The sequence below is a fragment of the Phalacrocorax carbo genome, chromosome 2, assembly GCF_963921805.1.
Source record: "Phalacrocorax carbo chromosome 2, bPhaCar2.1, whole genome shotgun sequence".
NCBI lineage: Eukaryota > Metazoa > Chordata > Aves > Suliformes > Phalacrocoracidae > Phalacrocorax > Phalacrocorax carbo.
Genome location: NC_087514.1, coordinates 142,406,112 through 142,432,451, shown reverse-complemented (window position 1 = coordinate 142,432,451; position 26,340 = coordinate 142,406,112). Strand labels below are relative to the sequence as shown.

The 26,340-nt window shown below is 37.7% G+C and overlaps 1 long non-coding RNA gene across 1 annotated transcript in view; it reads left to right on the top strand.

The window, feature by feature from the left end:
• Positions 1-15,143, top strand: part of LOC135312095 (uncharacterized) — a 36,519-nt gene extending 21,376 nt beyond the window's left edge. Inside the window, exons 2-3 of the long non-coding RNA XR_010371748.1 lie at positions 6,553-6,629; positions 11,943-15,143. This is a non-coding gene — a long non-coding RNA (uncharacterized LOC135312095). The remainder of the gene's footprint in view (positions 1-6,552; positions 6,630-11,942) is intronic.
• Positions 15,144-26,340: the final 11,197 nt, after the last annotated feature.

Below are 26,340 nucleotides of genomic sequence, written 5' to 3'. Positions count from 1 at the left end.
ATGCAAATATAGACTACACACATGACAGAAAGCAGCATAGGATTGGGACCTTTTAATTATAAATTGCTTGGGACAGATATGTGTACACTTTCCTTTGGGAGGTAGCTTTCACTCTGTTGGCACAATAAAATGGCAATTAGTAATAGCAAAGGTTTTAAGTACTGGTGATCTGGGTAAATACCTCCAGCTTTTACTACAAGGAAAATACATGCTGCTGTATTCCTATGCATGGTATAGCAGAGGCCAAGGGACCAGCCCACTCTGTAGCTCTAATCACAACCAGCACATCCATGAATGTAGATGAACAGGCTATGGCTGAAGCACTGCCATGCCCGCAGAGAGGGTGCTAAACACCCCCCTTGGCCTGGGCACAACCAGAGGGATAGTGGGCTGGAGACTGGATGGCAGGAGTGAAACCATGCTGTTTTGAGTGGGAAGAGAGTGGCTGCAATGCCTACAATGCCATTTGGCCTTGGGGTGAAAGGATAGGGTTTGGCCTATTTTATGTACTAGTCAAGAGGGTTTCTGTGAGTGAAAACCATGTCTAATTAACAGTAGCAAGACACCAGCACAGTATCCAGCTTACAGCAGTGACTGACATCTGTGGCTCCAGAGGAAGGTGAAAAAGGGGACTTGGCTCAGCCAGAAGTGCCATGCACTGCATGGGGGAGAGAAAGACCTTGCTAATAATGCCTGCTGCCTGCAGGGACTGACACATTGGGCTTATACCACCTCATATACCTCCCCGGTGTCTAGCTAGGAGAAAAGGGATGTCAGCTCTGGCTCATGGGAATTCACTCTCTCGTGGGGGAGCTGCCTTCCCTCACAGCTCTCCCTCAAATCAACTTGCAAATAAGCATGTGGGGAGCTCACTCCTCTGCATGGCCAAGTGAGATTACAAACAGCATTTCGTTTGTGCAGTCCTGTTGGCAAGCACCCACTGAAGTGAGTGATTACACAAAAAGTCAGTTATTCTTCTGTTAAAATAAACTGCCTTTTTTTTAAAAGGAATCAACAAAGCAAATTTTCCATGAAAAAAGTTTGTTTCCATAAAACAAATTGTAGTTTAAAAGCATTTATCAGCACTGAAGGACTCAAAGAAAAAGAAAAAGAATAATTAGGGAAGCCATAGCCAGTCAAAAAAGAAGAAAAAAGAAGGGGGGGGAGGAAGAGAAACTGATTTCTTCTGAATGTTTTCCTTAAGCTGGAGAAGTCAAAACAATCATGGAGAAGAAAGGGGAAATGTGGCATCTGCATTAATCGGCATTAAGCACTTAAAACAAGAAGCTTCAATAACTATGCAAGTTTAAATTTTTGAACTTCTCCTTTCTAGCCTCCCTTATTGATATTCATGGGGCAGTTACCATTATTTGCAAACAAAGATAAATACGGTATTTACTCACTGGAAAATGCAGCTATAATTTGTTATGAATGCATTCAATTTAGTGTGAACCACTTCGTAAAACTTCCATAATATAACCCAAAACAGAGCTAGACAAAAAAGTATTTTTTTTGTTTAGTCACTACAGAAAAAGGAAAAGAAAATTTAATCAGTTGAGTTTTAATCAAAAGAGACATTTCATGGTTTTGAAAAAATAGGGGATTTTTTTTTTAGGATCAAGATAATCTGTAGTGATTTTTGCTTTCATTTAAAAATCTTTTTTTTTTACAATGGGCCATTATTGAACACTAAAGAGAAGTTTACTTTGAAAAAGCAAACATGAGTTTCCAAGCTATGGCAGAGGGAAAGCAGGCATAGAGACATAAGGATGATCATAAGTCAGACCAAAGGACCATTTGGTTCAGCATCCTGCCTCTAGCAGTGGCCAAGAGAGGCCGGGAAAGCATGGAAATGAAGACAAACACGCAGTAATGCCTCCCTGGCTTCTAGCACTCTTTGAGCTCCAAGATTTTCTGAGCCAGAAATGGCATCTTTGTGTTTTAAAGCATGTAATGGATTCTTCTTCTGTGGATTTATCTAATCCCTTTTGAAGCCATGTAAACTTCTGGCATCCTTAGACTCCTGTGCTAATGCCATCAAAAACTGAACTACCCTTTCTGTGCAAAAGCCCTGCTTTTATTTGTCAAACCTGCTACTCCTTGACCCTATATGTGCTACCTCCCTGTGCTACTCCTCATTTACAGATTTCTATTCTCCCCTCCCTCAGGCATCTCTTTTCCTACTCAGGATACCAAGTTTATGTAGTCAGTCCTCATCTGGAAGCTATTTCATAACTTGAGCACCCTGTCACCCTTTTCTGGTTCTGCTTTATCCTTTTTGAGATGTAGGGGGCAGGACTGCATGCAGTCTTCAAGATATGTCCACCTCACAGACTTATGTAGTGCTATATTGATCATTTCTATTTTGTTTTCTATCCCTCTCTTAATAATTCCAATGTCAACCTGCCATTTTATCATCTAGTCTGCACCTTAAGATTCCTCCAAAACTACCGTGAATTGCCAATTCTGTTTAAAAAAGCTGTGTCATCTCATTTTGTTGACTCCCTTAACCAAACCTATATGTGTTTGAAAGCACAGAGCTCAGCAACGATCTCTGTGGGTTTCCACTGGTGCATCAACCAGGAAAGCCAACCAGTTCCCCTTTTGGTTTCTTTCCTACCTCCAAACATACTATTTAAATGTGCTAGGACCCTTCAGTTTGTGCCACAGCACTTGATTTCCTTAAGAGCATTTGAAGAAAAGCTCCTCAAAATCCCTCTGGAAAACCCAGTAGAATATATCAACAAGATTTTCCCATCCAATGCTGATTGATTCCTTCAAAGAAATACACATTTTTAATAATAATTTCCTAAGTAAACACCATGCTTGTGTCCTACCCAGTAATTCACATATAAGTATATTCATTGGTTCTGGTGTTTATTATAACAACCGTATCTATGTATGTTCATCGGTTCTATACTTTATTGTAACTACTACCAATTTGCAAAATGCAGACGTCAGATTACTAAGATTTGTATACCTTCTACTCCCCCATTAAGCCTGTTGGTTTTTTTTTTTTTTTACATTTTGTCATTTTCTTTTCATAAGCAAGGGGGAAATTTTAGAAGACCATATGCCACAATTAACAGTCCTCCCTTTTCATAGCTAACTTCCTATATAACTCTTAAGTGAGCACCACATGCTCTGGCTGATCTGTTACTATTCCTGGTTTAAAAAATAAAACAAAACAAACTATTTCAAACTATCATTATCCATTTTCTTCAAAGACATCTTTTACTCTTTTACCAACACTTCACTTTAACACAGATCTTCTGAGATGTCCCATTTAAAAATACTCCGGAGCAAGAATCTACCTAGCTGCCCTCTGTGAATATGGCTTTAAACAATTAATGTTTTTTTCTGCTTTTATAGCTGGATCATCTATTATTCCCTGCACACCGTCTCGTGTGTTTGAAAAAGCATTTTTAAACCCTTTAGCAAAAAGTGCAAGGACGGTCACCCCATTAACCAAATCAGTTATGGTACTTCCCCATCTGTATTACTGTCTTAAATTAACACAGGAAAAAAAGGGATGTAATATAATATTACTCAGAAATCCTTATCTATTTCTTAATGGCTAATGATGGTTCAGGTGATGGTAATCTTGACTTCACAGAATTTATTTCCATCACATCACAGCTATTTATATACAGCCACTGCAGAGAGCATGAGGACAGGGCAACCTGCAGTGAAATATCCAGGGAGGATTTGTGGAGCACACACCCGGTGGACTGTCCTCGTTACCCTTCCCCTCTTCCTCCTCTGGGGAGATTACTGACAATTACTGTCTGCTACTCAGGCAAAACTCTTCTTTTTATCTTCTTCACCTTCCGCAAAGCATCTATGAACTCTGAACCACAATCTGGCCCCATTTGTTTTATTTACAAAATATGACAAGTCAGTATAAACACTCCCCGTCTCAAGCAAGCTCAATTTATGATTTAAAATGGGGTAGAAGTATAGATTAGATACTGCTGAACCTAACTTTGAAGTCGCCATATTTAAGTTAAACATAAGTGAAATCAGAATCCTTTGTTTGAAGCAGGGGTTGATAAATAAAGCAAAAAGGAATAACAAAAAGCAGATTCAAATGTGCAACATCTATACATATTTACTTAGACAAGAGTGCTTCCCACCACTCAGAGCCAAAGGCATTTCCCTCCTCATTGAGGTTTTCACAGGAAAGAAACCTGGTTGTGCAAGCTAGAATGATGCACTTGCTAATCTAAACATTTTGGGGAGCGAATCTAAGGTGGTCAGAGCCCACTTACCATACAGAGGTCAGACAGTGACAGATACTGGCATTATGCCTGAGAGCTATAGCTTCTATGTAGCTTAGCTATAGAAATGACTAATCATGCCTTCCATCAAAAGCAAGACTAATATATACTGGTGTAGGAAAAAGGTGTTGTCAACATGTGGCGCATGTGGCTGTGCAACCTACCTTCCACTCACACACAAATGAGTAGCTCTTCTGTAAAAGGATAACAGCTTAATGGTGGAGGAAGGCGTTTTCCAGTGTAGGTCAAAGGCAATCCCAAATTCTGTCATTTGTTTTAAGGTCTGAGTTTTGGCTAAAAGTTAAGAGCAAGAGAAAATATTTTTAGCATAAAATATTTCAACAGGAAATGCTGATCTATCTATAGAATAGTACGTTTCTGTGATTTTTCCTTTTTAAAGAAAACCTTCGAAGAACATTTTTAAACTGTCAAAACATCTTATGGTATTATTTTGTCAATATATTTTGTATTTCAAAATTTGAGTTCATTTATAGTTAAAGTATTAAAAAAAACCCACCAACTATAAAATGTATAAGGTCAGAATTGAAAGAAAGCATGGTGAACATATTGCAATATTTCAGCTACTGCACTATGATTACCCATTCAGGTATTGTTTCTGCATGAAAAAATGCATTTTGATTTTCCACTCTGCTTTTAGACAATAAGACTCTTTGAAATAGTGGAAATTTTCACAGAACAAGCAAACTGATACTCCTCCCAAATCTAGCTAAAACCTTAGTTCAGGATCATCTATCACCCTGTGGTATCTTTGGCCACAGATTAACACATTTTTATATTTGCAGCATTTTGAGGGGTAGAAAACACAGACACCCTTCTAAAAGAATCCTGAAGATTCTTGAAGTGGTATACACAGAAGTGCACGATTTATAGCAGACTGGTATCTAACTTTAAATTTAGGAGCCAAAGTGCCTCCTAACTGGATGGAAGTTTTCCTAGAAGATACAGTGGGACTGAGACTGGGCTTCAAATTTCAACATAGAAGTAGCATTGATTTGAGGGCTTGCATCAGTTACACATTTTTATCAAAGTATCCTACCTCTCCTTCATCCCACTGCTGCTGCCCCTGCTGTTACCATGCTGCCCCCTTGTTCACGCCACGATATTGGTTTCCTCTGAAATTGAGATTTGAGTTCAGGATTTTACCAATAACTTTCAAGGTTGTTCAAGCCTTGACCCCTCTGTTCTTGCATAACCTGGTCCACATTTTGTTCCCTTTCGTAACCTACTTTCTGTTTCTCATTTATCTCTGCTCCCCTGTCACTTTTCAAGTTGAGCGTGTCAAAATACAGTGCTTTTGCGCAGCTGACCCCAGTGTGGTGGAACTTAGTTCCTCTTGATATCTACAGATTTGGTAGATAAATTCTTCCTTCCCTTTACCTCTCCAAGATTTCGATGGCCTGTCTCATAGGGTACAAAGTGTGGCCAGGCCATGTGATAAGGCTTTCATTCCCCCCAGACCTCCTCCCTCTCCAATTTTTTAAAGTTAAGGGCAGGCTGTGTAAAAGAATCAAAACTCACAGCAGAATAATTGGAGTCATCTGAGACTCACACAAAGGTCATGCAGGCTAGTGCCTTTGAGGAATCTGTGATAAGGTGGTGGCTGAGAGAGATTTGTGATCCAAACCAGTATTGCTGCTTAGTGTAATTTATGGGAGAATTTTAAACAAATTTGTAATAGGAACAAACTCCCTTTATGCTGTGCTCCTTATCATAAAGTTTGAGCGTTGATTGCAATATTACACATGCAAAGTTCCTGTCCTCTTGTTTTCCTGAAAAGTATTTGTAGCTGTTATTACAGTCTGACTCTGCCACTGAGAGCTTTCCTCCCACATAAATAATCTTGAAGACACCTCGAGTATGCTTAAGAATTAATTCCTCCTTGAGCAAACTGCCTTTTAAAAGAGTATGCTTTGATTTTGTGAGAAATATTAATTAACTGGGAAAATGTTAGTTTCAACACTGTATTCATTTACCTTAGAAAAATACCTTTGTTTTACTTAAATAATTTTGTGTTTCAGAAAACCCTGGAAACATTTGCACTGCTCACAGGTTTATCAAACTACGAGAGGAAAAAATGTCCTTTCCTATTTCTCTTATATACCAACACTTTTTCATTACTGTTCCAGCTTAGTTTCATCCTGATTATTAATTTTATGACCACAACACCTAGTCATAGCAGCCAATCACAAGAAGCACAATCCTAGGCCCTTATCAAGCTGTTTTTCACTGTAAATCATTGTTTGCCTTACAGCAAATTCTTGAACCAGGACTCCAGTATGGTTAGCACTGAAGAAGGACTGAACAATATGCCTTCTCTGGGATTCTTTTGTAAGTAACTTCATTATTCGTTTCTGTCAAGCCAAGACTTAAAAATTAATGAGAACCAAATTCTGAGTATATCTTGAATGTGCTATTACTGCCCTTATCAAAGCACACAGTTTTCTGTATTTTTGACCAAACTCCATAGGGAGAAGGTTCTAACCTAGGTCAGGAACGAAGCACATACCTTGTGGGACTATATTTTCTCTGGACAGGAAATGGAGACCCTGGTGTGGCTGAAGAACTTGACCAGACTGTCTTGGAGTTTTGTAAAAACAAACAACCAAAAAAGAATATATTTGTGCTCTGACCTTAACTTGCCTTAGAAATAACAGTGTGTTTCTCTTTCTGTCAGCGAACACTTCTCACCTGATGCCAGCTTGTCATCATACAAATCAGCTTGAGAAGTTATGCAGTAGACAGAGAAAAATTCACGTCTTGTATTCAGATTTCTGGTAATTCTGAAATTAATATAAAGCAAAAAATAGTAATCTCTATTTTGCAGAAAAAAAGAATTCAAGCTTCTGGTTCAGCAGTTTCTGGAATTCAAGCAAGATAGCACTTTCAAGGGTATATTTGGGAAATCAGCACTCTCGTTCTATTTACAGTTCACCTTTCCAGCTGTGCAGTGCCATGACTTGTGCGTACCATTCCAGGGCAGTCAAATGTCCAGCATGATACAACAAAGCCCAAACCTGCATTGTACTTTATCAATTTGTAAAGTCTTACAGGCTCAGGTGATCTGAGCCTTTCAAGGAACAGTTCAGTTAAGGCCTGCCTTGGCAAGAACAAAGACTTGATAAATGTTTATCTATTCATACCACACTTCCCTCCGAAATTGACTGCCATGTCATCAAAAATGAGTAGGAATCCAAATGGGTGGAATTCATCATAGTGACTATATCTAAAACATGTGGGCTTTTGCTCAAGAGAATGATCCTTCAACAATCCCTCACAGTAGGCCTTTACTTTATAGGCACAATTAAACACTGCTTCCAAAATTCACTTTCTGCATACTTTACAGACCTCTTCAGTGATGCAGGCTTGTTGGGTTTGCTAACCAGCAAATATATGAGTATGAGTTGTAAACATTCCTCAGGAGCTCAGCATCCCACAGCATAAAGAACAGCTCCAGGAATTCTTTTTTTCCACTCTTTTCAAGATCTTCTGATGTGTAACAGATGGTCATTATTATTTCTCTTTTTGGTTTCTATTCCTTTTATCTTTACCCAAAGTACTTCACCACCACATATTTGTACTCTCAAATTGCACCATGGTGGAATTATGCGTACTTCTGGAATGCGGGATCATCTCTTCAGTTCTTCACCCTTCCTACCACTTCCAGATAAATCCTCACTTTGGCTGACATTCCACTTCTGAGAATCATCTTACAAATACCATACTTTCTCATTCTCCCTAAATCACAGTCTCCACAGTTTAGAATAATTTTCAGTTCTACTGTTGTTTTTTCCTTACTTCTCATTTGTAAAACATCTGAATACAAAAATATCTATAATCACCATGTCCTTTACCATAAGTTTGGTACCAGAAAGCACCTCAGTCTGGACAAAAGATATGATCCCACATGACTTCCAGTGCTCATGTCTTCACCAGGTTTGTCATTGGTTTGGGGCTTTGTTTTCTTCCTCCAGACATAAACCTGCAGTACTGAAAAGTCTTTAGACACATTGTTCAGATTTTTATTGTTCTCTTTATGGGACCACGACATTCTTCTAGGGGAACTATGCCACCCTTCATTTTCATAAGGGTTTTTCAAACAGTAGAAGATACCTTTCAATTATTATCATATAATCTGTTATAGATTTTAAAATTAATAATACCATGGAAAAAATGTAATGAAATCTGAGATCTATCCCTAACTCCTGTAACAAAAGCATCAGCTGGCACTCAATTATTTAAATAGTTGGTCTCCATTTACACTATACTGTACTGATGCACAATTTATTGTTGGACTCATTTGTTCAGTCTGGCTGTGATTGATTTCACAGATTTCATCATTATTTAAACAGCTCTTCCGGTGTAGACATGCTTTATATTGTAGTCTTATCATAACTTAAACAAGCTAATGTATTTCAGCACAAATATTCCCTATCCTTTGCAATGATACTACAAGTCCATTCATTCTGAGCAATAAAGCAAGAAACATTTTATTCAGATCTTACATTCTTCTGAAGACAAACATGTTTATCAAAATTCTTGCTATGATTTGTGTTTGTGGGATGAGGTTAAAGAAATGACAAATTCACTTTAGAAAATACATTTCTTCAGAATGTTTTACCCCACTTCTGGTCCCAAGAGCTATGCCTTCAATGTGCTTGAAAATATTTCTATATTGGCAAGAGGAGCGTGAGTTTTAATTCGAACAAAACAGGTATTATAGAAGAAGCTGCATATGAAAGCAGCAAGAAGCCTTTGAGGTTCAAGAGGCCTTTATTATCTTCCTGAGGGGCCTGTTTAGCTTTGGCACAAAAAGTAATTTATACACATCTAGTCTTCTTTATTTTCATAGGAGTAATTATTTCTTCCTGTTACAGCTTTCCTTCTTTTGCCATGTTCTCCCTAGTGCAGTTCAACCTCTTTGTAATATATAGTTACAAAACACTGCTTGCAACATTAATTTCAAAGAGGTATCTCAACCTTCTTTGAAGGTGGCTCTAGTTCAGTATATGCAGTATTTCTCCTGCATTAAGATTTTTTCCAAATTTAGTTAGCTATTTTTATCAAAGATGAGTGGAATTGCTGACAGTGCAAGAAGCAGAGAAGACAGGGTCTCACAAATGTAAAAAGGAACAGATCACAGCTGACAGTCTGAGTTGTAGGTTATTGTAAGTTGTATACACTCCTGCTAGAAGTTATCTCTCTAATATGCAGTGGGACATCCTTGCTACTCTATCTTTCCTTATACAGTTCAGACATCAACCTAGCTAGCACAATAAAGGGCCAAAGTGGCAGGTAAAAAAAGGCATCCAGAATGATCTTATAGCAAAGAATTGATGTGAAACTTAGATGAAAAAACCCTACACTTTTGTCTGAGATGGCTGGATTTATTTGTGTATGTGATTAATCTCTTGGTTGGAGCTGGGAAGCTGAGAGCAGAATGCAGTGATTGGCAATTCCTACACTGAATGACCTCCTAACCAATTCGTACAGGGCCATATAACTATAGGAAAGGAGAATATTATTTTTCCAAAGTTGTCAGCCACCTTTGCTCAGCTCAGGTTTGCAAAAAGCAGCTAAGCATTTTCTCTTTCTTACACTTTCTTCAATAGCACACAATGCTTCTGTAATTTAAAATTCTCTCATTACTTTGGTACTGACTGAAGCAGAATACAATCTACTTTCCTTTTCCTCTAAAAAGCTGTTTTAGATCTGCTGCACAGAAAACAAACCATACAAATGTGGTTTTGTCAGTTTTATGCAAGTAGACAGGACTTAAAGACATGTGGGGTTAAAGGTTGAAACACTTTCAATTCATCATCCAGCTCTAGCTCTGAAGTGTTTGGCTGTTCAATTTTGCAAGCACAAGAGAGCAATTACATGCAGAAACTGAGAAATTAGAACTCTTATCAAGCCCAAATATTTGTATAAGTGCAAAATTTAAAAAAAAAAGAAAACTCCAGATTCAAGGGGCATAAGGGGACATACAAGGACTGAAATATGGTTTGAAAGTGTACCTGTCAAAGATCAAATCTGTTTAATGTTTGCTGACCAGAACCCCTATACATGTACATGGGAGGCAGTGGTTCTAAAAAAATGCCCATAAAATAGATAAGTATTTTTCCATACCTTTATGGGTAGCTGACTTTGTTTCTTTGAATATTCAGTACCTCTGAGCATTTCCAAAGCTTATTATTATTATCCAGCTTTGTAGTGCTATAAAGCAAGTGAAAAGCACCAAGTTGAACATTCCACAAACTTATATAATGAGTATTTAAACCGTAAAAATTGTATTTGCTGCAAACAAATGCTAGGTTTTACCAAATTTAAAATCATTATCTTGATATGGGGTTTGATTTTCAGAAGGATAATCACATTTTGTACTTACAAGAAACTGCTGCAATTTTCCAAGTAAAAAATTCTACAAGCCTGTTATTCCAGGACTGATCCTACTTCCAAAAACCAAAAGTGAAAGAAGGGCTCAGCTACTAATCAGGAGCTTGAAACTATTCTTTTCAATTTCCATTTCTTCTTTCAGAGTCAGGTTTCTTACTCTGCCCTTGATCCACAGGTGAAACTAACTTGAGAAATTTGCCCCCTCCTCAGTTGTTATGAATGACCACCACCACAAATGAATGACCTACAGGTTACAGCTCATGCAGATTTAAAGCTAATAGCTGTGCTAGCCATGGGCTCTCTGCATCCCCAGTTCACTGAAGCCTCAGTTCTGCTCAGAAAAGATCCAGCGAATTCAGGAAATAACCTTACAAGTTCATCCAGCAATGCTTGCTGAAACCTGATGAGCTCTTGCTAAAGACAAATAGACAGGTAGATATTTATAAGCTAATAGTGTCCACTAATCTTCAAAACACATGCCACAGCCATGTGGTGTGTTCCACACGCAGGACTATGTCCATCGTTTTAATAGGACCTGCAAAAACCCAAGTCTTTTGATTCATTTTACCCAACTGTACGACTTTCCTTTGAATCAGAGAATTTTCTGTGAATTGAGAATTTTAAGATCTGACTCTCACTTTCTGGAAAGCTAACTTATGCATGAAACCTGCAAAGTTTGCATGCAGTGATTAGAAGCCAGTGTCCATATCCTGTCTCATACACTATCATCTGTGCAATTCAGGAATCACAGATGGTGCCCCCTGCTTTCTTTTTTTATTGTCAATACCACTCTTTTGAGAAAGAAAGGGTGAAAAATGTTGCTACAGAGATTTGGGGACAGGATAGTGAATTAAGTAGAAATAGTAACATTAAATCTGTTTACAAAGTGACTGTGCATAGCTGACTAGGAAAAGCTGGCATTGGCCATCAGAAAGAATTTAAAGTAAGTCCCACAAAGAAGTCTTGTGCATGCTTTGAGGTTTACAAAAAAAAAAAAGTTATTTTTTATTTGAAATATGTTTATACATTAGTAACAGTATCCACTTAGGAGTGGGACTATGCTCTGCTTTTGTATCAGCAGAAAGTCCCAGTGCAGCAGTAGTCCTACAATCAAAAACCCCTCTGCTAGTGCTACGTCTTTCATTCAGGGCATCTGCCTAAGGAATACCATCAAAAGAAGACATCTGCCAATATTAACTGTTACTCCATTACACAAATTACACTAGCAAAAATTTTTTCACTTCCTAGGCTCCTGAAGAATGACAAAGGAAGGATTCCTGTAGAACGGAAAATGAGCCAAGTATTCGTCAAGTATCCAACCATGCTGCAATGAAGAATGGGACAATTTTCTGTCTTCACAGAAGGGGTGGATTAGGCTGCGTTTAGCCTCTTACCAAAGTTTCTACTACCGGTTCTGCCACAGAGCATGTACCCAGCCACAGGTATCCCAAAATGTAAATTCAGGTGCAGAAGCAGTATTCTACAAAAGGAAACAAAATTCCAGTGCAATTTTGAATTAAGCAAATTAAAGTAGTAATACTAGTCAATTAGAACAGTAGTAACTAGAACATAAGTGAAAACTTAAGAGCAGTTTGGATACTCATCCTCCTAGACTTCTTTAAAGTAACTTGCTGAGGAGTTTGCATGATGTTCTAAAAGTAATTAGTCTGGTAAAAAGAAGGGGGAAAAGCCTTTTAGCTTCTTGCCATGATTTCTCAGCTTCATATTTCATTATGGATATCCAAGGTACAGTAAAAGAAAAGACAAAGAAAATGTGAAAAAAATCAGTCACTAAAATAATATTTATTTTAATCACCTTGATTAGCCTTAGTTGTTATTATGTCAAACAATTTTTACTATATCTATGGAATAAAACACTTCTATAGGACAGATTTTCAAAATGTGCCTCAACTCAGTGTGTTATGTGAAGCAAAATGCATGCTCCCTCTTTCATGTTAGCGGTTGAGAGCAAAACTGATAGAAATGGCATTAACATCATTCAGCCTATATAAAAATAAAAAGCAGGCACAAACAGCACAGGAGTTCTGGGTTTAAAAGTTACTATTTGTTAACATGAAAGGCAGCTGACAGAAGAGCACGTGTGAGTGACTTAGGCATCTATGAATGGAGATCACACTGGATCTCCGAAAATTTGACCTTCATTAAATTTGCAATACTTCTTTCTTATACTATCTGAACAGTGTTATAATTGCTTCACTGTGACTAGCTAGAGTTAATGTTAAATGTGTCTGGTAGTTTAGATATTTTTATCTTTCAGAGCTCTAAATTCAGGGCAAAGTCAATGCTGTGGATCCTTCAGCTGTACTGGAAATCTCCAGTGAATATTCTCCCCTCATTACACACAGTGAACTTTCATTAATATCAATATTGGCTTGGTGCATAGAATACACAATACAGATTTATACTGCAGCTCATGAAACACAGTTTTGCTTCCTGTATTAAACTTCAGCTCTTTTATTGATTCTTTTGCTACCCACCCTCCTCAAGGATAACACTAAATTGCTTGCAGACTTCATTATAAATTTATAAATCGAGGGCCAAAAAAAATCAATGATGGAGACCTGTAGTGATTAATATGTCACTAACAAACAAATTTTCCCAATTTACCCATGTGTTATTTGTTCATTTTGTACGAGAAATAGAAAAATATCTTTAAAAATATAAAAGGGAAATGTAGTCCTTTATTTCTGAGGAAGACAATCTACAAATTTAAATCATTAAACTATAATTATACTCTGAACATTGGAAGGGTTCGCAGTTAAAAATATCAGGTTGAGATTAAGTCAATAAAATTAATCACTCATGCCCCTCAAAGAGTAAAAGGGTTGAAAAATGCTACAAAATTGAAAGCTACCATGAGCAAAGGGACTTGGGGAATTCATTTTAATTCACCACAGCCAAGTTCAAATACAAGCTGTTCTTTGTTACTCAACCTGAGGTATTATTTTTCATACAGAGGCTCACATCTGACCAAGCCATAATCACATACTGTAGAGTTTTCTTTATCTGATTGTAGAAGTTTCCTGTTTTAGCTATATATTAACAATGAACTGCATATGGATGGGGTGGTGTCACAGAGTGGACTATATTCTGCTCACCTAACCACATCTATCAGTCTATTAAGTGCCTCAAAGCTGGGACTTGAGCAATGGGTAGTAAAGTTGGCCTTAAGTCACTACTCTCTCCCCCTTACATGGGCCTAACAGACATTTTATATTGTGAATTCTTTGCTTTTCCAGCAGAGCAGACAGATCTCCTGCAGTTGCCTAAGAGAAGGTTATGAATTGCAATAACCCCTCCTCTCTCATCTGTGTTTAATGACTGACTGCACTGTCTAAAATAGGACTTCTAGACCCCCAAGGTACATTCTACACATGACAAACTGCAAACAGCAAATGCAGCCTTCTCCCCTCCAAGGATCCACATGTGCTATGACGATGGGCAGAGACTTGTTAGTAGAAATTATCTAAGAAATGAGGTGTGAATTGAAAGGATTGAGAAGGATGCAGAAAAGCTTGTGTAAAGGACACATGATCAACCACCTAAGAAGTGATTCTAATTCAGATAGAACGTGCTTGTGCTTTTGGATCTGAAGTGAGCTGATCCATTTGCTCTGAAAATCAGGATGTGTCTGTGCACTGTGGGACTGTGCACTACGGGTGAATTTTAATTTGGCTGCAGATATTTAGGTTCTTCCTCTAGCCCTAAGAAAATTAAAAACAATTAATGAGGTCTCTTTTTGCTTTAGCATAGCATATAAGACACCCGATTTTACAGTTATGAAAGTGGGGACATCTGTATTTGAAGACTTTGAAGTAATGGAGAGAATTGCTTAATGCATGATGTAAAGTAACACTTCCAAGTGAAACCAACCAAAGTTCAAAGATTTTTTTCAAGGTGTGCTTTGGAAAAATATCAACTCAGGAACTATTTATGTTACTAGAAATAGTGAAGTAGGGGGTGCATGAGAAAGTGTATATGCCATTGCCCATTCATAAGCAAAATCAAAGACCACAACCAGTATTTGCAGTGAAAAAATTTCAGTAAGAACATAATCTATGATAGCACAGCTCCATATTATTGGCCTGACAGGGTTTTCTTTCCAGAATATTTGCAAGAATTAGCTGAAACCTTTGCTTATTTATAAGATTTCCACTGAAGCTAGTTTAAATAGACAGATTTTTTAAAAAGATTTCCAGAAACATATAAAGGCCATCTGCAGGCAAGTTTGTTCCTGAAAAGACATTTATGAATTTACATCCAACATAAATAAAGAGCTGTTAGGCAATTAAGCTGGAAAACCTGCATTTTTCAGACAGAAGATAAACATTTGTTTCTAGCCAGTTGATGTACAAGTACCATGATTTAAAATTTGAAAACATAACTTTCTGTGCACAATGTTGAGAATTAATTTCTTCTTGAAAAACAGATTGTGTAAGTGTTCTTGACTATGGGGAATTTTTTTGCTTCTTCTCAACATGGAGGGTGTTAACCTTCCACATGATGTGAAAGGTAATCTTCACTCACATCTCCCTCTTATTCTTATCCCATGTAAAAGACCTCCTTAATGAGCTGTACCCTGCCATCCTTTGTCAGGCAAATGGCCACTTCGAGTCAAAGGGAATTTTGCTTGGCAAGCCTTGAGGCAGGACTTTGGGAGTAAACGTAATTCCTGGAATGAATTTCTTATCACCTAGGGAGATAGGTGGAAATTGAACTTTATTTTAGCCTGCCAATTATTAGATGCAGACCACTGAAGAGTATTATAGCATCACTTCAGTCACTCTACAGTAAAGATAGAGTTTTCTTTCCAAGCCCCTGTTTTCAGCACTTTCCTCAGCTATTACGTTTGGCCTGAAAAATTTTGCCTTTGTTTTTATTCCCACTGATGTTTCCCATCTTTTATACTCCTCAGGTTTGAAGAATATCCAGCTATTCCTTCAGATATACAAGTCCTAAAATAGTGTAAGGATATTTCTTTAGCTGAAGATCTGTTAAGATATCTTTGGAAAAGGTTATGCAGAAACTATTTTCCTTTAAAATATCAGATTTAGCATCTGTGCAGCTCCCTGTGAGAAAAATGATACGTTTTGTGATAGAAAAGTTGTGAAAGAAAAGAACAACATAGTTCCAAATACTATTTTCTAAGCTATATAATGTCTTGGTCCATCAGTTAGTCAGAAGATGACTTTCTACATCTATGGGAAACCCCACTAGCATTATTAATAGGAAACTGCATTGATGCATCTACAGTCATTAGTCTTATAATTACACAGGCTCATGTACTCTTCTGGGAATACAAAATGAGTGACCAATGAGGAAGGTGACACAAAGATGTTAATTCTGTAGTCCATCTGGACTAAAACTGAATTTCTTATGCACAGGAAAATTGAGATGGGACATGTATGCTGGGCTTGCGAAAGCAGAGGAAAGATAATATAGCTCTTTTGAATATGTTTTTTTTAAATAATACCTATAGGTTGCTGCTGTGTTCAAAGCCACCGAAACTTAGAAGAATAAAACCATTACAATTTTTTTTAACAGTAGAATTTAGGTGTGGTTCCCCAACCTGGTCATGGAACAAAAATGTGTTTGGAAGGAGTTAGATCATGGTTTCTGAGCTGTGCTGTACCACTCCCTAAAATCTCTAACAGCATTAGCAGCTAGTCCACATTATTCCCCTCTCCATAGTATTAACTTTCACCCACACTAATATTTATATCATCTGTGGTATTTACCTAGTTTTACTTTTTTTTTTAGAGAAAGAATTGGATGCAGGGAGGAAGTCCCATTAGTGTCTGTTACATACAATGACGTAGATGCACCCTCTGGCTATACAAGTCCCTATACTGCTGAGTGCCAGAATCCAGGAAGACAAATCTTACTAATCTTGCCCAGTATCTTACATATTTACCCTAAATAGTCAAAATTGTCCATCATCAGAAGGAGGAACGTGTGCTAGCCTGGTCTGGTTTTATGTGGTACAAACATTTTTATCTTCTTAATGTTATTTGCATGTTCATAGTACTCATCACAGCCTCAGCTAAGGGTCAGGACCCCCTGTTCTAGATACTGAACAAACATGGAATAAAGTTCCTGCCCCAAAGGATTTAGAAAAGCAAAAAAATGGAACGGACACATTAGCAGAAAGAGATGGGCACCGAGGTACCAAAACAGTAAGAAACTATTTTTGCCAGACAGAGAATGAAATCAGCAAGTCTGTTCCAAGTGTTGTCTAACTTCTGCTCTTGATTCCCTGCAACAAATTCAGACAGATGCAAAGTAACCCTGATGTCACAATTGATATGCACTGTAGGTTGAATTTGCACCCCTTGCTCCAGGTTAACAAGACACAGTTCTCTACATCATGGAAACCATAAGCTATGGCCCTTTGGAAATTAATGGCAACTGCTGTAATAATAGGTGGGATTCAAACCCTGTCCTAAACCATATATGCTGTGACACAAAGGCTTCCTGCTATAGAAACACACCCAGAGAGTCCCAAGAGTATTCACACCAGTCCTACCGCCTGTCAGATCTGCAAATAAAGATGGAGCACCACTCAATATCAGAGGCTGAGAGGACTGTCCCCTGCCTGTGAATTATGGTAATACATCCTAACCGCCAGTCCTCACTTCATTCTCCTCAAAAACCAGTTTACTCCACCTCTGTGCAAACTCTCACACATACACATAGCTCTTCTTTCCCTTTAAATGATGTTCCTTATAGCAGGCAGGTTGACTTTTTAACCTGTATGTCTATAGACTTTCATGTGAGCTCAGAAACACAATTATGGGCAGAAAAGCCAGTTTCTAGGTGCACAATGTCTAGATCACAGAAGTAAAAACTTGTTGTATATGCTCACAAATTAGAGATAGATATCTTTAATATCTAGCCTTCAAGCATCTAAATCCTCACTGTAAACCATAGTAAAGTCAAGCTAAGAATAGTCCCCTGATGATCCAGTATTCCTCATAACTTATTTTCTATATAGATTGCAGAAAAAGGTGTCCCAGATTCAGCTTGTAAAAAGGACTAGAGTCTCCATGGTCTACTTCCTTGCTAAATAAGATTTAAAATACTGCTACCTCCTGAACATATGCAAAATGAGACAGAACCTTCCATGTCTTGAAGGATGATTTTTTTAAAAATATGGAAAATTGTCTATGAATTAAAAAACGGAAAAGTAAAAAAAGAAGACAAGAGGAAAGAAGAAAGAGGAAAGAGGAAAGAAAAGGAAAAAAAATAAAAAAGAAACCTATATTTTCAGCTATAAATTTTGCATTCCTTAAGAATCTTTCTTATTTAAACCAGACTTTGGAAACCTTGCTGTAGTTTCACAGTATAAAGCAACAATTTGCAATGCCAAAGATAATTCCTTTTGGAGTATTAATCCAGAATCACTTTTTTTTTTTTTAAATGTATTTAAGAATATTTTAATTGGAAAGATTACATTTTTTTAGTTCACTTGAGCAAGCAGTTTTCTTCTAAAACATCTAGCATTCTGTTAGCACTGTTAACTCCTTCATCTTCCTTCCTATGCACGTCACATCTGGAGCAGTGCACAATAAGAACCACATGTTTCATATAAACAGTTAGATGCTTTGCATATAGTTGGTGCTTAGCTGGAACAACTATAAAGGAATAAAACAGAAGGAAACAGTAGGTGGAAGACTCAGCATTTTAGGAGGAAAGCAGGAACATAGGCAATTAATCATTAATATGGCAAAATCTGGACAGCTATAGGAGGAAAGCTGTTACTACAAGAGAGGAAAAGATTTCTTTAAGCATTCATTAGAGGTGAGCCTCACTCAAACACAGTTTGAGTCTTGTTTTAAATACACATCCAGGGCCACACTCTGCCTTGACAGAACCGCTGTCAAATCCTAAACGCTAACTTTCCATAGATATAAGTAAGAAGAGACGTTGTCCTTTCATTATTCCATAAGTTTGCTGAATTCATTGTTTACATTTCAGTTGTTCAAAATTAAAGACAACAATATAACTCAGACAGGATTTTTATCTTAATTGCATCCGGTAAAATGCAGAGTAACTCTACTAAAATAAACTCTGATACTTAATTTTGTTAAGTAAACTTCAGTAGAGTTACATAGATTTATCATGGTGTAACTCAGATGAAAACCTAACTCAGTCAAAAGCAGCATCAGAGTGTGTAATGCCAGACTTGTCAAGCCTCATACTTCACACACGAGACATTCATCTGGCTCTGTCCCACTCTCCTCAGTGTGGTGCTTCAGTCTGAGGCGACCACACAACAACTCCTCGGCTTCCCTCCAGCGCCAGGGTCCAACATCAGATACATATGTTTAGACTGCCGACAAATTCTGTTTGGCAGATGGGGTCCTGGATAGGGAGGGAGGGTGGAGCATGCTACGCAGCTGGGAGTGGTTGCTGTCAAGGGAGACCCCACCCTCCATGTCCTGCAGGTAGGCAGCAGTTTCCCAGCTGCAGCCTCACACCACTGCCTCTTCCCCACATGGTTCCAAGCCCCTCTTAAAGCAGAGCAGTCCTGTAAGAGCAAATCTGAGCTCTTAACATTGATGATAAAAATATTCAAAGAAAAGTACTTCAATGATTCTCATTATAATGAAACATTTGCTAAACAGAACCACAGGTTGACAGGTAAGGTGTCGCTGCAGCAAGAAATTTTTCATTTTCTTAACTTTTTGTGGAACATGACAGTTCATAACTTTTGAGTTTTCCATGGTGAGCACGATGGCAATGCACTATAAATCCAGTGGATAGTCTCTGTGAAATGTATTTTCCTCCTAAAAAGAAAACTAAACACCTGGTTAACACATATTCTTTTTTTTCTGGGCTAGCAGTCATACCAGGCGAAAAAATGAGAGGCTGGTGAAAACCAAAAGGTTCTGAGAAGGGCAATCCTGGTACGTTACATAAATGTATATAGTAACTTTTTCAGTACTTCTTATAATGATGAATAAGAAAAAGACTGTTGCTTTCTGAAAAGTTTTTGCAATATCTACCTGATTAGTGAATATCCCATTGTTGATTAAATTACTAAACAAAATATTGCTTTCTAGCTAAACCAATTTAGCTAATAATAGTAGTCTCTAGTTACAGTCATACTTTTCATTTTCATTCGCAGAGATAGACTTATACTTTGGGATTATTTCTTACAAATGGAAAAAAAGACAAAGAGGATTTGTCTTTCTCCTGGCTGCAAAAAGGTTAAGAGCCAGAGCCTGCCTCCATTTTGCCAGGCCTGGGAAGAATGGGGGCTGGGAGACAGGATAGGGGGTCAAAGCACAGTGAACTTCAGTTACTCTCTTATCTCACTCTCTTTCATCCATTATCTTCATCACCACAACTGAAATTGTCTTTTAAGGTTAATTAGGAAGCAGTTAAGTTTAAAGCAGCCCTGTGGCTGTACTAAAACAAATGGTTAGACGAAGAATGATAGAAAATAGCCTCATTTTTTTTCCTACATGTGAGTGCATGGGACTTGATGAAAAATATACAGAATTAAAACCAGAGAGAGCTCAAGATTTCCTGGCTCCTAGTTCTGTCTGAAACCCCTTATTCCTCATCCAGACATAGATGTACTTCAGAGCTTCATTTAAACCAAAAGCTCTAATGGGAGTCTCTAACAGATAAAGGTATACGTCCTTGGACTACAAATTAGGAGGTAAAAATCACTGAAATTCAGCAATGATCAACTTTCCAGTTCACTGTCAATACTGTAAGATAGACTGAAAAAAATTTTTGAAGCTAAATTGTAATGAGCCTTTCTTGACCTTCCCTGGAAAAAAATAAATATAACTTCCAGAGGAAAAATACTTTGTTCAAGTTTATCCATGTCAGGGTTCTTTCCACCCTTAAAGAAAAAAAGAAAACTTGAGGATGATGAAAAGATACATGTCATGCAGCCTGCATCTTACTGATGCTAACCTAATCCATCAACAGCCTGGGAAATATGTGCCTTGACAAAAGGAAGCAGATGTGCTCTTAATCCTCCTAAAGTGAACTATGGGATGTGTATCCTCAATCATCCAAGATGGTTTCTCTGGTGCCCTTATGTCTCTCGGTGAAGGCTGAACAGAGTATTTGTCACGGGATCAGACCTTCACTTGGGATTTGTGTACTTTTTAGTTCTTTGATCATATGTCTCATATTTTACCTTAACTGAACCTTCATGGACTTTTGAAGATAATCATTGCTTTCCATTTTTCATTAGAGAGAACTACTGGCATGAGCAATCTTCCCTCTCTGCAAGCACTTCTCTTGAAATGTAGGAAGCCACTTGCCCAGCCTACTGAGAGGTAAATAAGATACAGTAGGTGCCAGATTTAGGCTTTTTTCAAATAACAGTTGTTACATCTTTGCTACTTCTTGTTGATTGGGGGCTTGATTAGTTTTTCATTGTTCAGATCCAAGAGAGATGAGAAAATGCCTTTAATGCCAAAAAGGGATATAAGTAGTGTTTATTATACCTGTTTATGACCAAGACACCATGGCTTATGTAACACAGAGGGTACGTAGTGGGCAGTCACTGAGCTCTGCCTGGCACTCTCTCCTGCACTGTGCATACGACAGGCTAATGCAATGTCAGCCCATTATTGTGACAGGAAAGCTGCCTTTACCAGTTTTCAGTGAAATTAGTTTCCTGCTTCATCAGCACGTGCAGGAGAAAGAGCCATGTTTTGCTAATAAATCTAGATGTCCCACCCAAATGTCTGAAAACACCAAAACAGAATACACTGTATATTTAAACACAATACTCAAAATAGACCCAATTCCCCTGGAAGCATGGGCCTTTGGATTTTTTAGGAAGCAAAAGACTGGGGAGCAGGTCCATGCAGTCAGCAGAGAAGAAAGTATGAGCTGGGGTCAAATCAAAAGTCCTAGCTCTTCTATCACCAACTTTCTCCTAGACTACTGTGCCCTTTATCATTGCCTATTTCACAGATTCATCAGAACAAGAACAAGAAGAGAAATATATGGTCAGGATATTCTGCACTGCAGCAAACCCACACTGATATTTAACTACTGCTCTAAACGCCACCAAAGCCAGGACACAGTCGTTCAGAAACTCAGAGGTCTAGAAATGGGTCATTTTCTTGGTACCCAGTGCCCTTGGCAAAACAGTTTGTGTAGCATTCAGTATAGCAACCCTCTTAACTTGCCTAAGGAAGCAGTGTAGCTTTTGTTTTAATATAACCTCCTTTGCAAGGTATTTAGAAGTGTGGTGTATTGGACTGATCATAGGACAAAGCACTGTGCACCATCATGCATAAATCTTTTGCTCCTAGGAATAAAAAAAAAAAAAAACACAGGGCAAGCGATTACTCATTAATACCACATAATGAGACAGACAGACCTCTGACTGAAATATAGGTCTTTTGCCACCCAGATCGTGGCGCCCAGATAAGTCGCTAGGCCACAGTTGCTACAATCAGATTGCTTGACCTTTTTGTGCCTCATTCTCCCCAAAAGTAAAACAATATGCTATAATACACTTCCATCCATCACATTGACATAACTGAAGTGCTGATGTGGCATATGAACGTTCATAGCAGACTTTGAAATGTAAGGTACTATGTAAGAAACCAGAAAAAATGTTAATGGTTTACTGCTTGTTGCATAGCAAGAAGAAAAATTGCTACAGGCATCTTCCACAGAGGTGGTACCATAGGAGTCTTCCAAAGCCGAGCCCAGCTCAGTACAGACAACATGATGAACTAGTTCTGTGGCACTCTGCAATTCCACAACTTTTCTGAACTGGACCCTAGTGAAGTAGTATAGATATTTGCCATGGTTTGACAACATTCTTTATGCAGCTAAAATGTTCACTGACAAAAGACAGTGTTTTACTCTGCTAACTGAAGAAAATTGATTGTTTTGTACACAACTGGCCTGTGATTCAGGAGATCTGGATTCAGCTGTCAGCTCTACCACAGATTCCCATAGGACCTTGAGCTAGTCAAGTGCTCTTTCCATTCCTCAACTCCCCGTATGTAGCTAGTTCAGCAGCAAAGTTGCTGGGATTGACAAAGGAATTACTGGACAAAATTCTAAAGTATTGTAGATTGTATATAATTATCAGAGCATAAGTGATATAAAATATATGGCTCTAACTTCTAGATATAAAGTCTATGCATCTATTAAATTTTGCAAAGTTAAACATTTCAGCTGGATCTATTTAACATTTTTTTAAGCATCCAACTTTTTCTTTCCTGTAGCTGCCAAAGTTTTGTGATTAAAAAACCTTTTTTTCTCAAAGCCTTGCCATGCTTTTACAAACTAAGTGACAGAGGAGATAAATGAGGGCTCAGCTGTCCATGGTTTAAGAAAAAAGAAAAATGCAGTTAAAAAATTCTTAACAAATGGGCAGAAAAACAGTAAGACAGATGATTATCTAGTGGTTACTTTCATGAAGTGGTCTTGAATGGTAAATATTTAAGGAACAAGATAAAAATGTTCTGTTTTCCCTCAATTGGTTCATTTGTTTTATGAAATAACAATGCTCCTTTCTTCCCACCCCCTTCAAATTCGATATATAACCTTCCAAGTCTATTACATAGGTACAGACAATGCCTAGGAAACACAATCTGACAGTTTAGGTATAAGTCATGACGAATATGAAGACTGTAGTGAGTCATAAAATCATTTATTAGTCATAAAAGCAAAATTTAAGTTGCATCGTTTACTGAATTGCCAGAAATTACAGCATAACATGTTTTTACCTAATCAACATTTCTGTGTAATCATGTATTAAATATACTGTTGGACTTTTAAATTAGCTGTTCACTGTATTTTGTAATTCAGCATCAGTGTTCAGACTGAATTTTAGTGTTGCACTCACCCCATCTAGCTGCAAACAGCTGAAAGGCCAGCTAGACAAAGACTAAGAACTATCCTTATGGAAAGGAATGCAAATCTGGTTTAACCAAAACATAGAATTTTATTTTTTACACAAATAAAGTTTAAGACATTATCAGTCATGATTTTTCAGTATCGATTAATAACCCACTGAAAGTATATTCTATTGTATTTCACTAATACAGTCGTAGCACTACTGTGATTTACAGAAAAAGCTAAGTCAGAAAAGCATTCTTAAAGGTGCACAAATACTGAAAAGTTGAGAAATGTAGAAGCTAAAATTCTTTAGGAAACTTAATTCAGCCGTTTAGTATACACGCAGTATGTTTCAAACTTTTATCAGTACAATCATACACTATCTTCCCCTATGGAAACCCAAACCAAATATAGATCAACAACCTGTTCATCTCAGTTCTCATCTGCTTACACAGCAGCACTCCCCATGTCCTCTGTCTATCTTTATCTCCTTGAGAACCACATAGTACTTGCCCCTAGCACTGGGAGGAAGGTTCCTCTGCCCATTTTAGTAACACTTTTATTTCAAGAAAACACTTCTTACTAAGAAAGAATTCAACAGAGATGCCCTTTCCTTTCCCTTCTCATGTTTGTTCTCACCGCCATACAAAGGGAATGAATTAATACAGAGTAGGTGAAAAAGGAAGAGAGCTCAGCAGAAGACTGAAGAATGAGCATGGTTAGGATGCCTGCAGGAATCAGTCTTGACACATACAAGGGGCTCAGGAGTAATGGGTATGCTGGCAGTAAGCCAGGGTACAAAACAACTGTGTTTGTACAAACTGGCTATATATTTAGTTCTACCTAGCAAAAGGTCATAAATAGTTTGCTGTGCTTTGGTAGCATGTTACTGGTCATTTATAGATGTATATATAGAGAATAAAGAATAAATCATCCACAGTGAAACAAAGTACTGGGGGGCAGGGGGGAGAAAACCCATACAAGTCTGTTGACATTTCTCTAGCAGAGATGTTCTCTTGTTTATTTCAGAATTGTGAGGGGACCATAAGATGTCCCAGTAACACTAGATGGGATTGATAGTTTAGAAATTATCCCAGCCAGTCATAAGAGTCATAAGCCAATCAACAATAATTTGACCGTCTATTGAGCAAATTACAAAGTTTGCAACCAGCTTTGACCAAGTTCTTTCATAACTGTCTAATGCAATCATACGTGGTACTAGTTACAGTCAAAGACAGGATGTGGGCTGGCTCTATTATAGAAAATCTACACACTCATATTTGATGGAAATCCAAGTTTCATTGCACAGTTGCATATTGGAACCTGACCCCAGAGTTTCACTAAGCTGTAGACATCAAGATACAGAAATTAAAATATAGTAAAGGGGGAAAGGTGCCTTTTCATTCCTTCATCTTTTCAGTATATCTGATGTCATGACATCAGATAGTTTCCTTAGGATCCAAAAGGGAAGTCTAAGGAATCTGCTTCAATAACCTTTTAAATTAATACAATTCCAAAGTATATCTCTCACTGTTTAGTCCTCAGCCTAAGAAAACTCAAACCAGCTAGTGTGTCTGCAACTTGTAACTACAGTGCCATTCAGATTAGCAGAAGAAACTCCAAAGATCTAGTTTCTACAGGAGGATTTCAGTTAAGAAACTGTAAATATATAATTTCAAATCACAATTTTTAAATAACAACCAATAATACTAAAAGTATTATTTTTATATACTTAAAAGTTTCCGTTTATGAAAGGACAGAGGTAAGTTAATGGGCTGCTGCAACCTGAAACCACTGAAAATTTTTTTAAAACAACTTGTAAATTAAAGAGAGGCCTAAATTTAAGATGGACCCAGAAGTTAATGAGGAGCAATCATGCCATCATATTGTCAAGAAAACAACCAATCAGGAAAGAAGCTGAATTTAGGGAATCTGTTTAGAAACTCAAAGGCAGAAAAAAGAGAAAAAGCAGAGACAAACTGTAGAAACCACATCTCAAGAAATTCCCTTAAAACTGATAGTGGGTGTAGTCTTGTGGCCTGTACAAGTGAGAGAGAGCAGAGAAGCCGGAAATCAGGAAAAAAGGTTAAGACTATAAACAAGCAACTTGCAATGAGTTCTATATAGAGTCTAGGGAGTGAATTAAACACCCACTGCTGTTGTCATAGCTTTGGGAAAGTTTCACCTATAAGGAGATTAAAGGGCTGATAATTCTATTATTCATTATAATTTTAAAGATATCTGGAATTATTTTGTTAATAATGGTAGCTGCAATACTGAGCTACATTGGCTTACCTATACATATTGTGCCATGAAATTCAGCTGCGTTGTTCCAACCTGTATCAGGAGTGAATTTGTACTGTTGCTAATGAGCAGGAGTTTCTAACTGCCTCATTGCTCCTCGTGCGTGAAAATCTTACAAGACCCTACTCTCTCAACACTGGTGACTTCTGCTTCAAACCAGTCCTGAAAATTCCTTCTTCTACAAGCCCTGTGCTAAGCGAATCAATAGTGCACCCTGTATTTCCTCTTTTAAATGTGGGTTTCAGACGTTCAACAGGAAAATAGAGCTCAACAGGAACCACATCTTTTATAATTAATAACTGTATTAGTTCCTCATCCCATTCTCTCCCTATTGCTTGTTTCCATAACATACTGACTCATATCGAGTCAACTCAGGTTGTAAATTCATTGGGACAGTGCTCCCATTTTTGTGAAATGCCTGCCCTGTTTTAGCAAGCTATATGAAAAATGAGAATCAGCATGAGTCTAACAAACCACACAT